Genomic DNA, 12,478 nt, shown 5'->3' with positions numbered 1-12,478 from the left:
TGTTGAGGTTGGGACCGTGACTGTTTCTTCTATGGGCGTGACTCGCTCTTCGTCTTGCTCCGTGGGTCGCTCCAATTCGAGGTCATCGGCCACCTTGGTTATCCCCTTTAGGGCGGCAACGTAGCAATTGCGGGACTCGAGCTGGTCGCCCCGCACTACTCCCACACCGAAATCTGTCGAGAACTTCATAGCCAAGTGGTAAGTGGAGACCACCGCCAATAGGACATGGGTGATCGGTCGACCTATTATGGCATTGTAGGGAGAGGGGGTCGTTACCACCAGGAAGTTGTGTTCGAATCTGACCACACAAGGCCATGTGTCAATCTCTACAGGTACTGTTATTTTCCCAAGGGGGCGGACTTCCTCTCTACTGAAGCCCACTAAAGGGGTGTCCGTAGGCCTCAGATCGCTTCTTTGCAACTGAAGTTGGTCAAATGCAGCTTTGAAGAAGATGTCGGCTGAGCTGCCTGAGTCCACGAGTACGCGCCTGACCTCGAAGTCATTGATTCTTAGCTTTATTATGAGTGTGTCATCATGGGGGTAGTTGACCCCTCGCACATCGTCTTCTGTGAAGAAAATTGGATCTGTCGTCTTCGGCCGCTTTGAGGGGTTCTGCTCTTCCCGGGTGGCCTCACGAACTGACGTCCATGCTGCTGCTGAGGTGCAACCTGCAAAGATCGAACCTCCCACTATCATGTGGATGGTCCCCCGAACTGGCCTCTCCTCCAGAGGCTGTCTCTGCAGTTGTTCGGTCGGCCTGCTACTGGACTCGCATCTTTACCGTGCTCTCCTTGCCGACTTGTTCTATTGCTATTGTTATTATTATTATTTTGTACAAAGTTTCCCAAATATCTGCGACGGATGAGCTCCTCTATCTCTTCACGTAGGTTTTTACAACTCTCAATACTGTGACCGTGGTCTTTGTGAAAACTGCAATACAAATTCTTATTTCTATCATTGGGATTACCCCTCAGACGGGGTGGCCACTTAACGTACGGGGTGTCCTTGATCGTCATCAGAATTTCGGCCCGCTTTGCATTCAATGGAGTGTAATCAGCTCGATCCAGAGCAGGAGCTCGGAACAGTTGACCCGGCTTTGCTCCCCGAACTATTTCCTTTTTTCTTCGGGTGTCCCCTTGACTAGAAGGCTCTCCTTCTATCTTTCTTTTTCGGGTGTGCCTTCGCCCTTCTGGTTGATCTCCTCTTCAGTGGCTATGAACTTATTTGCAAGCTTTAGAAACTCGGTTATGGTCGCGGGTTGGTTGATGACCATGTTCCACTTGAACTCTTTGTGCATCACGCCCTTCTTGGCTGCAGCAAGGCGTACGACGGGGTCCAGGCGCGGTATCTGCATACAATCGTCGTTGAACCGCTTGATATAGATCTGGATGGACTCTCCCTCTCTTTGTGCTACGTTGAAGATGCTTTCTTCAGTTCACGGGCAGCGTTTGCTGGTGAGGAAGTGGGACGTGAAAGCTTGTGCGAGCTGCGCCCAACTTCTTATTGACCCGGGCGCCAAGTTTCGGTACCACATGCGGGTTGCTCCCCTAAAAGTAGTGTAGAAGGTCATGCACATGCACGACTTGTTGGCTTGCGCTAGGTGCATCTTTGACTGAAAGGCGTCTACATGATCATTCGGGTCAAACGACCCGTCATACTTATGAAGAGGGGGGAGCTTGAAATCCTTCGGCATCGGGACTGCCAGGAGTTCGGAAGACAGGGGGGACAGAACCGAAAGGAGGGGAGCTTTGGCTCCGGCCAAGCCTACCTCTTCTTTGCCCATGAGCTCGGGCAAATCGGGGGTGACAGATCGGCGAGCTCGGTGGCGGTGTCTCTTCTTCTTGATGGGCTTGGCGTTCATGCTGCTCACCTCCGCACTATCCAGAATGGTTTGCATCGGTAGTAGCCCGGTCCACTGGTAATGGCTACGGACAGAAGGATCCTGCTTGGAATCTGTTGCCAGGATCTCGAACTGGTTTTCAAGGATCGGGGTTCCAAACTTCGACTGTCGAGGCGACGTAGACCTACCGAGTCGGGGTCCTCCCGACCTATCTGCCCGCGACGAGATAGGGATAGCCGGTCTCTCCCGTTTGCCATGGGGGGAGGCCTGGTTTTTTGGGAGATTTTGGGGGGGCCTCTCCTCGGCCGGAGTGCTCACTCTGGCGGCGAGATTTGGCTTGCTGTGAAGCTAGGCGCTGAAGGCGAGAGCTGAGGTTGGGGCAACTGGTGGAACTGCTGCTGATACTGATGCTGGGAGACCTAGTGCAATATGTGATGTTGGTAAAGTTAAAGTTGTTGGAAATGTTGCATTTGAGCCTGCTTGGCCCTCATGCACTGCACCAAGTCCTCCAGCTAGTTCGGGCTGACCACTGGGGGCACGACCGAAGGCTCGGTGAATGTCGTTCCGAATGTAGCGGGGAGTGGGGTGATGACAGGTGCCATTGTGAGAGGCACATTCAAGCTAGGGATTCCGTCCGTTGAGAGGGGGACGGTGAAATGTCCGACACAGACAGTAGGAAACTAGGGTTGTTCCCTGGAGTTATCTATCTCCGTGCTTCATCCGACATTGCTAGAGGAAGCCATGAGCGTTGGATTGTTTCAAGGAGGAAGAAGGAATTGGAAAAGTTTAGAGAGAAAGGCTTTTTAAAGCGATTCCCACAGACAACGCCAAATGATGTAGCACAATCTGGTCACTCCTAGCTGGCGCTCGTGTGGCTCTTGAGATTTAACTGAAATGAGAGGGAGGAAGAACTCCCGGGGGGTTTCCCGATGGGAATGCTCCGATGCTTAAGTTAGTATTACGTACAGGAAGCAAAGAGAGAACGAAGGCTAAGACTGTTGGTTGCGCTAGTGATTTTTCATATACCTTGTTCCTTGAGGGTAAGTTCCTTATAGCTGAATTCTGTTGCTCGCGGCCCTCTGGCTTCTGACAAGGCAGGTATAACAGTCACTGTCAGTCTGCCGTAGCCACTACAGGCAGAGCTGAGGTGGCATGCACGGGGCCGTCGTGCAGGATACGTGTCTGTCAGGTGTGGGACACTTTCCTAAAGGTGGCAGGCGCGGCGAGGGGACATGCCTGCAATTCACAGGTTTGTTAGGTACGGCGGTCGGGCAGGAAGCCCTCCTATGGTATACCAAGTTGTTCTCCTGCGAATTGCCCTGAGCAGGGCCATCCCTTAAGTGGCGGGTTGCCTGCAGCCGGTTATGCCGAGCTAGCCGACCCGAGGCCTTCGTGCCTCAAGGCGTCCAAAGAAGAATCAATGTGTTCTTGCTTGGGAGTAGCCCTAGGTCCATTGGGAGGATCTCGGGTCTCAAAAGGGGTCAGGGTGCCCCGAACTCGGGATCCCCCGAAGTCCCTTGACCCCAGGGAGGAGGTGCGGGCGAGGCGGCTTTCGGCGAGTAGTTTACCTACCGAGTTGTCGTGCTGAACTCGGTGGGGCTTCCCCACTGAGTCACTGTTTGAGCTAGGTCATGCCTACATGTACCTGAGCTATGAGGTCGGGCCAAATCACCCTCCATTAGTAACCATTAATAATTATCAAAATACTGATATCAACATTTTAGCATACCATTGATAATTATTTATGAAGACCCATATCAGTTTTATTCTTTAATATTTCGTTACAATTTAATTACTTTTAATTATTTATAATTAAATGCAATTTTCTGTTAATTAATAAATAATTAATGTTAAATGTTGTATGTTGCACTGTTACATAATATTGTTTTTTAATAAACAATTTAATTATTTAAAATACTGTAATTATGAAATACATTCTGTTAATAAATGTTGTTAAATGTAATTTATTACAGTTTATAATCAATTGATGTTAATTATATTACTGTGAATTAATAAATACTTTATTTTTAATGTATTTACATGAATTTATTTAAATACTGTAATTATCATAAATATTTGGCGTATTTTTCATTATACTGTTAATTACATTATAAAATACTATAGTTATAATTATTGGTAATTACAATTTAAAAATAATTTCTTTACAATTGAACTACTTTTAAATGTTGTCAATTAATCCTATCTTGATATTTTATTACTGTTAAATTTAAAAGCAATTTAAATATAATTACTATTAATGCTCTTAATTACTAATAATGGGTTTTCGGGTTGGACTCCTAATTAATTTGAATTTGTTTCTTACTGTTGTAGTTATTTACTGTTAATTACTATTAAATAAATCTGGTTTTTAATCAATATTGTAAATTATTTAAAAACACTGTGATTATTGAGTTTAATGATAATTACTATTAATTATTAAATATAATGTTATTTATTTAAAAATAATTGTTGTTAAGTGTAATTTATTACTTTTTAAACGTAATTACTATTAATTAATAAATACATTAATTTAATTGTATTTGTAGTAATTTATTAAATTACAGATAATTATCATAAATATTAACTGTATTTATCAAAATACTATTAATTGATTAATGTTAATTTGAATTAATCAACGATAATTTCATTAACCAAAATTTCAATATTTATAGACATTTTGTTGGCAAGAGATCTGGATTCTTTTATATAAATCAAATGGGTGTTCGATTTGAATCTAAATATAAATGACACAATTAACCTAATCCTAAGCATTAGATATGCAAATAACGACCCCACCATTGGTGAGTAGAATGGCAAGAGGCAAAAGACCAAATGTCATCATTCACACATGAAGCAAATACATAAATCCTAAAACCCCAATTCTCTCCTTTAAACCCTTATCTACATAGTGTTTATCTTATCCACTCCCCCTACTTTACAATAGGAAGGAAGAAACAGAAATGGCATCTCGCTTATCCTATGCACCTTTTTCCTCGAAATGAAGAAAACAATATAAATTAAAAAAAATAAAGAAATATGCATAAAAATTACAAAACATATAGAAAATCATAAAACTTTCTATATCATACTAAAAAATGAGAATGGTGTCTGTACCATTTACAAAAATGAGGATGGGAACAATGTTTCGTGAAAAAACCTAATAGTTCACGCTTGTAACAAATAAAATAATAATAAAACCGCTATGGAACCTACTCCTCTCTCTCCCCTTAGGCTTTATTTGATATTCTCCTCTATAGGGTTGCAATCGGATCGGGTTCTGATTTGATGTATCAAAATCCGCATCCAATCTGAATATTAAGAACCTACGTTTAAATTTGATCCAAAATTCGATTAGATATAGAGACTCAGATTCGAATTTGAATCCTAACAAACTCATATAAATTCCAATCCTCTTTAAATTCTCTAAAATACCAGTAAAATTAAAAAAAATATTTATTTTTCAACTTGTATATATAATAAATTAATATAAATATAACATACTAAATTTATTATATAAATTCATATATGATATAATATTTAAAATATATTTTTATAAATTTTAATATAATTATATAGAATTTGTATATTAAATTTAATAAATATTATATTATAATCATATTCAAATTTTAATCAAATCATATTGGGTCAAATCCAAATCCGATTTGATTATTAATTGGATGTATATTTGATCCAATTACATAAATACGTAATCTGAGTCCAAGATAATTAGATTGGATGTCGAATTGGGCCTCAGATTTTTGGGTATCATTGATAGGCCTACCTGACGAACTTCTTCATCGATTAGTGCCAACATGTGTCAAGTATCGGATGGTTTGCCCAAAACCCATGAATTCAAATTGAATGGAGGAATGGATTTTTTCGACTTCTCTATTTTCATCATCAAACAATCAATTAGATGATTAAATGAAGCATTTTTTGGTTTTCTCCATATTTTTCTAGGTATATTTTTCCATTTCCCCTCTATTTCGATTGTCTCCGTTAACATAATAAGTTGTATTGGATCGATAAATGCTTTCAGGTTCATTATATTGATTTGTTTTATGGTGTTTTTTTTTCTTGACGATCATCGTGCCAGTCTAATAATCTAACACCCTACCAACGTAATACCGTAGGGGTTTGGTACTTGGTAGGGTTGTAGAGGTTTGGAATGTGTTTTGTTGGTAAGAGATCTGGCCTCTTCTACAAAAACCGGATGGATGCTCAACTCAAATCCAAATATAAACAAATCAAGATCAACCTATATCCAAACACTAGCCGTTAGTTATGCAAATAACAACCCCACCATTGACGAACAGAACGACGTGAGGCAAAATGCCAAATATTCACACATGAAGCAAAGAAATAAGTTCTAAAACCTCAATTCTCGCCTTTAAACCCCTTTCTGCATAGTGTATATCTTATCCATTCCCCCTACTTCACAATAGGAAGGAGGAAATAGAAATGGTGTCTCTTTATCCTATGCACCTTTCTATTCAAAATAAAGAAAACAATATAAATTACAAAAAAAAAAAAGAAAAATACACAAGCATTTACAAAAAAAAAAAAAGAATCATAAAAATTTATGTGCCATGCTAAAAAAATGAGAATGTGAAATACACAAAAACAATTACAAAAAAAATATAGAAAATCATAAAAAATTCTATACCATGTATATCTTATATCTTATATACTAAAAAATGAGAATGTTGCAATTGGTTTGGTCAAAACACATTGATTTTACTTTCCAACTTTACCCTCAACTTTCTATATTTTCCATTATATATATTGTCACTACAAAATAATTATGAAAAACATAAAATGAAGAAACAATATAAATTACAAAAAACAAAGGAATACATTGAAAATTTACAAAAAAAATGTAGAAATCATAGAAACTTATATATCATACTGAAAAATGAGAATGGTGCAATTGGTTTGGTAAAAACACTCTAATTTTACTTTTCAAATTTACCCTCAACTTTCTATTTTTCCCATTATATATATGTTATTGCAAAATAATTATGAAAAAACACGTAAAATAAAGAAAATAATATAAATTATAAAAAACAAATAAATACATAGAAAATTTATAAAAATAAAAAAATCATAAAAATGGAAGAAAATAACATAAATTACAAATCTATACCCAATATATAAAAGCATAGTCAAATATCGCCATCAATATCAAATACCCCATGCATCGCACGGGCCATTCCACTAGTATATATTAAAATTGGTCTGTCCACATCACCATACCTCTCATTGCTTCAAACCCCCTTCCTAATTTTCTGTTTTTTTGAATTTTGAATTTTTTAATTCCGCATAATTACCCATTAAACCAATAAGGAAATCACACATGCATAACTATTTCTAACAACAATAAAGAAAGAGGGATTTTGTTTTCCAATGTTTAGCCAAGTGGCACCACTTTCCCCCACTTCCTCCTAAATTGTCTCTAATTCCTATTTATCTCCTAAATTATATTTATTTCCTATTTATCTCTTAAATTATCTCTAAATTAGTAGCGGGGTTCTCTGCTAAACAATCTCTAATTCCTATTTATCCTCTCCTCCCACTTTTTATTTATATCTATCTAAAAAAATTTTTAATTAAAAAAACAGAACTATTTAAATGTTATAACAGAATTATATACTAAATTTAAAATATTTATTCAAAACACAAAAAAATTAATAGATTTAATAATATTCATATTATTAATAATTCAATATTTTTACAACATTCATCATGAAATTATATAGTAACAATATAAATTATAATTTTGCAAATTATTCAATTTGAAAGTTATTCAAATAATAAAAGTTTAATATTAAAAAAAACATTATTTAAATATTTCAATAACTAAAAATCTTAAATAAAAAACATTAAAAATAGCTAAATGATATAACAAAATATTTAATATAACGTAATAACATTAAAATAATGAAAATTTTTAGATATTTTACATATTACTTAAATAATTAACATGACGAAATTTTAAATAGTTAAAATAATGAAATTATGTGATAAATTAAAAAAAAAACATTACAAGTAGAAAAATAATTATAATAAAATTCATAATATTCATATTAATAATAGTTTAATATTTTACAAAATTAATAACGAATTATGTAATAATAGTACAATTATAATTTTATGGATTATTAAATTCAATAAATAATTAATATTTTAAGAATTTAAATAACAATATTATTTCAACAAATAAATAATATTGTAAATAACTAATTTCACTTATATCAATTAATAATTATAGAAAATAACTATCAACAAAATTATATTTATTAGTAATAATTTTACAATAATAGTGTATATTCGTTATATATTTATATATACTATAATTGATATTTATTTTATTTTCAGTAATTATTTATTATTTTTTTATAAATATACTTTCAATAATTATTTATAAATGTATTTTTATCTTTGTTATTTAATAGAAAATTATCAATAGTTATTGGAGATTAAACAACTATGATTTAACTTTTGAAATTTATATCGTATTTATTGTATTTTTGTTATTAATTTGTCTTTAGTAATTATATATTTTCTATAATTTATAGATTAATACTTATTATAGATTAAAATATAATTTCAGAATACACTATTTATTGACTAATTTAGTATATTTTTGTAATTATTGTATTTTTATTATAAACTTATTTTCAATGATTGTGTACATTTGTTATAAATTTTCAATAATTATTGGAGATTAAACTATTGTTATTTATTAGATATTAGACTATAAATTTAGTTGAACTTAGGAGTATTTAATGAATGGTTCAGTTCTAACCAAGTCAATTTAGTCAAGTCCGATGTTTGTCACTTGAAACCAATTGACCATTAGTGAAAACCCACCAACTCAGGTTGTATTGATTTGGGTTTATTTTCAGTTTTGTTTGTTTGTTCAAAAGATTTAAACTTAATAATTAACTTTAAATTTCATAAATTACAATGATATTAAAAATAAATTACAAAAATTGAATCTATGATATAAAATCTTTTAGACTAACAAATTGGGAATTTTTCTACTTTCCTATTAAAATTTTAAATTTTAAATTTAAAATATTAATATATATTTATTAAACCAAAGCCGATCTGAAATACTAGAAAACCGACCAACACGTATTGAGTTTGATCGGGTTGTTTATTAAAAAGTTAAAATATAAAACAATTATATATTTTTATGTATTTCCATTGTTTAACTTTCTCTTAACAAATCACGGGCCCGTTACCATGCTTCTCATTGCTCAGTTATCCCCACCTTGCATTCTCTTTCCTCCCCATTCCCACCACTCAAGACATGTCACCAAACTATTCCTGATAGGTACTATGTACTTTAGGCTGAGTGCTAATTTAGTACCCAAACTTTAAAATGCCACGGGAAATTTTATTTGCGACAATGTATTATTTGGAGTTAACCATCCGTTAAACCGTTAAATAGCATACAAAAAGACAAAAATGCCCTTCAAAAGCTATACTCTCCCATCCTATGAGCCATCATCCCATTAATGATTTTTTCTGTGCAGATTTGGAATCCGACACAAAATGGAAGTGGGATTGAAACCATCCTTCTTGGTTTTGCTCGGAATCGTGATTTTGCACGAGGGAGGCCCATTCTTTAAAGAGCTTCGGTAGAGGGGGAACCCCATCTTCTTCGACAATAATTTTCTTGTTGCAGTCATTGTCACGGGCGAGTGAGGCGATTTCGTTGGCACTCTTCACTTGTTCGGGAAGAGGACCCATTTGAATGGTGGCAATGAAGGACCAAACGTAGAGAGGATAGGGTCGTTGCTAGCGATGGGGGCGGGGGGGGAGGGGAGGGTACCGCCACCGGAGCCGTAGGAGTCCAAGATGCTGAAGAGCCACTTCATGTCGCCAATGGAGGCGTCGATGAGGTTGAAGAGCTTGCGGAAATTGGTGGTGCTGGTGATGGTGACGACTCTGCGGAGGACGCCACTGTGCTTGCACTTACGGACGAGAGCCAAGGCGCGTTCGAGATTCTTGGAGACTTTGGGGACGATACAACGGACAGGACGTTCATAAAGAGAAGGGTTGGAGTTGTCGAGTCGGACAGCAGAGCGAGGCATTTGGTAGAGATAGTCGACTTGCTTACCTACTTCAGAGCAGTCGAGCTTGAAGAGCATATAAAGTTCACTTTTCTTGGCTCTGCACCTTCACTTAATCAACGAATGAAACCGCACTATGTTGGAATGGTTGCATCCTTACTGGGAAAAGGTACAGATACAGTGCAGATGAACCCACAACGAACTCAGATGCAACCAAGATATTCTGTCGACACATTATTGAACCTATACAAGCACAATCACAACAGTATCAATACAAGATTTGAGAATATGGGTTAATCCAGAAAGCATAACCAAGCCCCAAATTTCAATTACACCAATAACAACCATGCCGGATTTCCGATGGCGGATGCTGGAGAGTTGTAGGTTGGATTGGGTCAAATGATTCGTTTCAATGGTAGACCACCAAATGGTATCAATGGTAGCTACACCTCGATGGATAAGGCACGTAAGGGCAAGGAAACACTAACAACGACGAGGAAATGTTCTCCATTTCCGGAGTTGATGAGCTCATTCCTTCCTGGTTTTGCTCCTCAATCATTACCTTCTTCCGGTAGAATGTTTCAAGGTGCAAAACATTTCCCGACCATGTTCCCCGGTGTGATTCAATAACCACCGCCACCACCAACTTGGCTACCGCCATTCGCCAATAATGTGGTTCAACAACAACCTCCATTGCCGTCTGCACTACCTCATCAGCAAGAAGAAAATGGAAATGGGATTAAAAGTGAACTTGATATCCTCCTTGAGCTTTCTATACTCTTTCAGCGAGTAGGATTTGAGAGCATAGCTCATCTTCAATGCTCTTCTCTTCCACCATCGTTTATGAATGGATGGATTCCTTTCCTCTTTTCCTTCTCCTTTTCTTTTCTTTGATCAATACTACCCTTACTTACATTTGTATGTACTTCGCTGCTCAGCGGAAGCAACAAATGCGTTTGAGTCAACCAGGAAACCTGAGCAAAATTGATCTGACCATCGTCTCTGTTTCTTCTTCTTCCTACACCCTCAAGCAAAGTATTAAAGTAGCGTATTTTCTTTTCTCTTTTTAATATATAGATTTTTTCTTTTTCTGAGAGAGCAATAGTTGTCCTACTCTCCAACATTCCACTCTTTGGGTTCCTGGAACTTGATCTTCATTTTCTTGAGATATAAGAAGATGAACAGTGTGTTTGGGCTCTAATGAATAGTGTTCAAAGGGTAAATTTAACATTTTTAAAAGTCTTAAATGGCACATGAGGTCATGTAATATACATAAATGATGATTATTAACTCTAGGTATTTGATTGTGGCAAAATAAAAGTTTAGGTATTAGATTGTCCCATTTTAAAGTTTGGGTACTAAATTGACACTTAGCCTAAAGTACAGGTACCTATCATGAATTTTCCCTAAAAATATTCCTATAATCTCTCTCCTAAGTATCTCATTTAAACCAATAGAAAAGTATCATGTTGCCCCACTCCCTAATCAATTCCTAAAATGCATCTCCCCCCAATCTATATTCACTCTCCCTCATTTAAAATATTCATATTAATTAATAAATAGTTAACACATGATTAATATTTAATCACACCTATACTCAATGAGTATTAAATAGTGTTATTACCAAAAGTTAATAAATGCAGCTAGTAAATTACCAAAAATTAAATATTCTTATTAGTACGGTTAGTAAATTAGCAAAAATTAATAAATATTGTTATTAATTAATTTATCAACAACATTTTATAGAAATTGAAAACCCTTCAAATAATTTCTATAAAATTGATAATTATATTTAGCAATTATAAAAAAGTATACAATTTTAGCTATTGTTATTATTATAATTAACAACCAAATACAAATGGGGGAACAAAATATTATAATGTTAGAAAATGAAATTATTAACTAATTTATATTGAAGAATAAAAGATAAATTAGTGTAATTTTGTTAGTAAACTACCAAATAAAAAAATATATTTAATAACAATTTAAAAAAATTCAATAAATCCCCATAATTACACAAATGTAATAAAATTTTCAAAAATTTTCATAAAACTACATTTTCGTAAAGTAATATTTTTGAAATTAAAAGATATAAAGTATTTGAAAGTTTATTTAAAATGCATTAAATAATTATTCAAAATTACTAGAATTTGGACAAATAATTACAATGGGATATGGAAAACTATAATTTGAACAGATAATTACACAAATTATTAAGACAAATTAGTATAATATTGGAAAAAGGAAATTATTGGTTAGTTTATATTAGAAATTATAAGATAAATGAGTATAATTTGTAAGTAAACCATTTAAAAGTAAATAAATTATTTAATAAAAAATTAAATAAATTTGAATAAATTTTCAAAATTACACAAGTACAATAAATTTTCCAAAATATTCATAAAATTACATTTTTGAATATTAAAGACAATTTATTGTACTTTTAGAAATTTACCATGTGGTAGATACTCGATATATCCTTTTGATCATTTTTAACATCAAATTAAATATTGGATTGACGGGGACTGTTTTAAAACTGGATCAAACAAGATGG

This window comes from Nelumbo lutea, chromosome 4, assembly GCF_056320005.1.
Source record: "Nelumbo lutea isolate HS-2025 chromosome 4, American lotus-T2T, whole genome shotgun sequence".
NCBI classification, from domain to species: Eukaryota; Viridiplantae; Streptophyta; class Magnoliopsida; order Proteales; family Nelumbonaceae; genus Nelumbo; species Nelumbo lutea.
This window is presented reverse-complemented; position numbering follows the sequence as displayed.